Source organism: Triticum urartu, chromosome 6 (assembly GCF_003073215.2).
Source record: "Triticum urartu cultivar G1812 chromosome 6, Tu2.1, whole genome shotgun sequence".
NCBI lineage: Eukaryota > Viridiplantae > Streptophyta > Magnoliopsida > Poales > Poaceae > Triticum > Triticum urartu.
Window position 1 is genome coordinate 107,028,071 of NC_053027.1, and position 5,710 is coordinate 107,033,780.

The following is a 5,710-nucleotide window of genomic DNA, read 5'->3' on the forward strand; positions in this document are numbered from 1 at the left end:
TCCATGCATCGGCTTCGACCGGCCTCGCCGAAGACCAGCGCAGCCGCGCCCGACCCCCTTGCCTCCCCGTTCAGTCGCAGCAGTATCTGAGGCCTCCACCAGCTCACGGCCGCAGCGCCGACGACCAGGACCGGCCTCGTCCAGCTCCTCTCCTCCCCTGTATCTCCCTTTCCTCTGTTTCCTCTCTCACTTGCGCTCTTTCCTCTCCGGGAAGTTGCAGGAGGCAAGCACCATGCCATGGCCTCTCCTGCTCGACGACCACGTTGCTATCATTACCTTCGTTCCCATCCCCGCCTGGTTCTGCAGTGTTGCCGGCCATCTTCTTCGTTCACGGCGGACACTGCTGCAAGTTCCTCTACAACGAGCAGGAGCCCGCTCATCCCGCGCTCGCTCGCTCTGCTGCCTGCGGGACTTGCCCGAGCGCTGGAGTTGACCCAGCCGCGCCCCCAACATCCGCCATTGCCCGGTTACCCCGATTTTCGCCGGAGATCAATGCCGTGAGACCTTCATCGAGCCATGGTGCACCAAGGTCTTCATCGCCCCCCTGCAGTCGCGCCTTGCTCCAACCCTCGCGAGATCTGGCAAGTACGGCTCTTCCCCGACCCGTTCAGGCCAGTCCGGGCCCTCTCCCTCGAAGGATCCGACCGATCTCCCCGCGTCCCGCCGGCTGCTGCCTCCTCTGCATCACGCCGGCGCGTCGTCTCCTCTGCTTCAGAACGAGCACCTACATTGCTCGTTCCAGCCGCGCGTTGACCGCGTGCGCCCAGCAACCGCCTCGGCCAGGCCCAGTTCGTCCCGGTCGGCCAGTCAAGCCGAACCACTCCAGATCTGGGCCTTTGGCCCATGGTGAGCAGCACACGAGCCCCTATGCAATGTGGGCCGGCCTTTGTTTCGGCCCATATAGTTTTTTTAGGATCTGCGATTTATCTATTTATCCAGGAGTCTGCAGATTTACAGAAAACCCCTCATAGTTCATGCATATAATAACTTATTAACTAAGCATCACATGTAAAAACTTAATATATGAATCTTGCTTAGAATTTTGTGTAGTTTAATAATATATCACTTTCATCCATGTTTAAAATGTTTAAAATGCTTTTTGCATATATTTGCCCCTATGCCATGTTAAAAATGCTTTACTTCATAACTAAATAACCGTAACTTCGAATTTAATAAACTTTATATGTAAATGGGGTAGAATTTTGCCTAGTTTAACATGGTGGCATCTCTTTGCATGTTTAACAACTCTAAAATTGTGTTTAGGGCAGAACAGTACCAAACCTAATATATGCACATGGGGACTTACCGGAATTGTTGTTTGTTGTTCCCGGCCTCATTTAAACTTGACTAGATGGGTAGTTTTCATTTGCTTCACCCTCTTGCCATGTTTAACAACATTTAATATTGTTGGGTACATAAACGAGATCGAACTAAATAATTGATGTGGTGCTCCGTCAATATGCAACTCGTTGCATATTGAGCTCCACTTAATTTGTAGGATTGTTTGTGCAATTTGTCATGCCATGCTTCGTTAAACCGGACATGCATCATACTTGATTGTGCATCATGCCATGTTATGTGGTGGTTGTTTACTATGTTGTGTGCTTCTTTTTCGGTGTTTGCTTCTTCGGGTTGGTTCCGGTAACGTCGCGTTTGTGAGGACCCGTTCGTCTACATCCGTTTGTCTTCTTCATGGACTTGTTCTTCTTCCTTGCGGGATCTCAGGCAAGATGATCATACCCTCGAAATCACTTCTATCTTTGCTTGCTAGTTGCTCGCTCTTTTGCTATGCCTATGCTGCGATACCTACCACTTGCTTATCATGCCTCCTATATTGTTGAACCAAGCCTCTAACCCACCTTGTCCTAGCAAACCGTTGTTTGGCTATGTTACCGCTTTGCTCAGCCCCTCTTATAGCGTTGTTAGTTGCATGTGAAGATTGAAGTTTGTTCCTTGTTGGAACATGGAGATGTTGTTCCTTGTTGGAACATTGGTTACTTGTTGGGATATCACAATATATCTTATTTAATTAATGCATCTATATACTTGGTAAAGGGTGGAAGGCTCGGCCTTATGCCTGGTGTTTTGTTCCACTCTTGCTGCCCTAGTTTCCGTCATATCGGTGTTATGTTCTCGGATTTTGCGTTCCTTACGCGGTTGGGTAATAATGGGAACCCCTTGACAGTTCGCCTTGAATAAAACTCCTCCAGCAATGCCCAACCTTGGTTTTACCATTTGCACTAACAACCTACCACCTTCCCTTGGGTTCTGCAGACTCAAGGGTCATCTTTATTCTAACCCCCCCGGGCCAGTGCTCCTCTGAGTGTTGGTCCGAACTAGAGTCCTGTGCAGCGCCCCCTCGGGGAAACTCGAGGTTTGGTTTTAGTTGTATGGAGAGCTCATCTAAGTGTGCCCTGAGAAAGAGATATGTGCAGCTCCTATCGGGATTTGTCGGCACATTCGGGCGGGGTTGCTGGATTTGTTTTAACCTGTCGAAATGTCTTGAAGAACCGGGATACCGAGTCTGATCGGAACATCTTGGGAGGAGTTCTATTCCTTCGTTGACCGTGAGAGCTTGTCGTGGGCTAAGTTGGGACTCCCCTGCAGGGATTTGAACTTTCGAAAGCCGTGCCCGCGGTTATGGGCAGATGGGAATTTGTTAATGTCCGGTTGTAGATAACTTGAACCTTAACTTAATTAAAATGAATCAATAGCGTGTGTTACCGTGATGGTCTCTTTCCGGCGGAGTCCGGGAAGTGAACACGGTGTTGGAGTTATGCTTGACGTAGGTTGTTCTAGGATCACTTCTTGGTCATAGTTGTTCGACCGTGCTTTTGCTTTCTCTTCTCACTCTCATTTGCGTATGTTAGCCACCATATATGCTAGTCGCTTGCTGCAGCTCCACCTCATACCTTTACCTTACCCATAAGCTTAAATAGTCTTGATCGCGAGGGTGCGAGATTGCTGAGTCCCCGTGGCTCACAAATACTTCCTAAACCAGCTTGCAGGTGCCGATGAGACCGTGCAGATGACGCAACCAAGCTCAGGAGGAGCTCAATGAAGATCTTGTCCTTGGTGTTGTTTCGTTCTAGTTGATCGGTAGTGGAGCCCAGTTGGGGTCGATCGGTGACCTTGTCGCATTTGGGGTTCTTCTTTTATTTTGGTTCGGTAGTCGGACCTTGATTGTATCTGGGTGATGTAATGCTTTATTCCTATAATTGTGTGAAGTGGCGATTGTAAGCCAACTATGTATCTTTTCCCTTATGTATTACATGGGTTGTGTGAAGATTACCTCACTTGCCGCATTGCTTTCAATCACCCTTTCCTCTTCAAGGGAAAACCAACGCAGTGCTCAAGAGGTAGCAAATAGCAGCATGATCAGTGTGAATAGTTACTTTAGCAACAATATAAGGTCTAAACTTATCACAAGCAAATACAACTGCTAAAAAATATTTTTCAGTAGTAGCATTATTTCTCTGGGCACTATCTAGAGTTTTACTAGTATATTGGATAACATTTAATTTCTTATCAACTCTTTGCCCTAGAACATCACCTACAACATAATCATTAGCATCACACATAGTTTCAAAGGGTAAATTGCAATCAGGTGGCTGAACAATAGGTGCAGAAATCAAGGCTTTCTTAAGTATTTCAAATGCTTCTACACAATCATCATCAAAGACAAAAGGAACATCTTTTTGTAAGAGATTAGTCAGAGGCCTAGACATTTTAGAGGAGTCTTTAATGAACCTCCTATAAAAACCAGCATTACCAAGGAAACTTCTTATACCTTTGATGTGCTTAGGACACTGCATCTTTTCAATAGCATCAACCTTAGCTTTATCAACTTCAATCCCTCTTTCAGAAATTTTATGCCCCAAGACAATACCTTCATTAACCATAAAGTGGTACTTCTCCCAATTCAAGACAAAATTAGTTTCTTCACATCTCTGCAAAACTCGCTCAAGGTTGCTTAAGCAATCATCAAAAGAAGTTCCATACATGGAGAAATCATGCATGAAAATCTCAACAATCTTTTCATAGAAGTTAGAGAATATAGCCATCATACATCTTTGAAAGGTAGAAGGTGCATTACATAAATCAAAAGGCATGCGTCTATAAGCAAAGGTACCGAAAGGGCAAGTAAAAGTGGTCTTTTCTTGGTCCTCTTTTTACACAGCTATTTGAGAGAAGCCAGAATAACCATCTAGAAAGCAAAAATGTGTATGTTTGGATAATCTTTGTAGCATTTGATCAAAAAAAGGTAAAGTGTAATGATCCTTTTTAGTAGCTTTATTTAATTTGCGGAAATTAATTACCATTCTATAACCTGTAACAATTCTTTGTGGGATCAATTCTTCTTTATCATTAGGAACAACAGTAATACCTCCCTTCTTAGGGACACAATGGACAGGACTTACCCACTGACTATCAGAAACAACAACAACAACAACAACAACAGCAACAGCAGCAACAGCAATTGCAACAGCAACAGCAACAGCAACAACAACAACAACAACAGCAACAGCAACAACAACAACAACAACAACAACAACAATAAAAACAAAAACAACAACAACAACAACAACAACAACAACAACAACAACATCAACAACAACAACAACAACAACAACAACAACAACAACAACAACAACAAAGCATGTGGTCCCAAACAAGTTGAGGTAGGCTAGAGGTGAAACCCATAAGATCTCGCAACCAATTCATGGCTCTGGCACATGGATAGCAAGCTTTGATACGTCTCCGTCGTATCTATAATTTTTGATTGTTCCATGCCAATATTATACAACTTTCATATACTTTTGGCAACTTTTTATACTATTTTTGGGACTAACATATTGATCCAGTGCCCAGTGCCAGTTCCTGTCTGTTGCATGTTTTTTGTTTCGCAGAAAATCCATATCAAACGGAGTCCAAACGGGATAAAAACTGACAGAGATTTTTTTGGAATATATGTGATTTTTGGGAAGAATCAACGCGAGACGATGCCCGAGGGGGCCATGAGGCAGGGGGCGCGCCCTGGGCCCTCGTGGACACCCCGTAAGGTGGTTGGTGCCCTTCTTTCGCCTCAAGAAAGATAATATCTGGATAGAGATCGTGTCCAAAATTCAGTCCAATCGGAGTTACGGATCTCTGGGAATTTAAGAAACGGTGAAAGGGAAGAATCAGGGAACGCAGAAACAGAGAGAGACAGAGAGACAGATCCAATCTCGGAGGGGCTCTCGCCCCTCTGCCGCCATGGAGGTCATGGACTAGAGGGGAAACCCTTCTCCCATCTAGGGAGAAGGTCAAGGAAGAAGAAGAAGAAGGGGGCTCTCTCCCCCTCTCTTCCGGTGGCGCCGGAATGCCGCCGGGGCCATCATCATCACCACAATCTACACCAACTTCACCGCCATCATCACCAACTCTTCCCCCCTCTATGCAGCGGCATAACCCCTCTTTTACCCACTGTAATCTCTACTTAAACATGGTGCTCAACATTGTATATTATTTCCCAATGATGTATGGGTATCCTATGATGTTTGAGTAGATCCATTTTGTCCTATGGGTTAATTGATGATCGTGATTGGTTTGAGTTGCATGTTTTGTTATTGGTGCTGTCCTATGGTGCTCTCTGTGTCACGCAAGCGTGAGGGATCCCCACTGTAGGGTTTGCAACATGCTCATGATTTTCTTATGGTGGGTGGCGTGA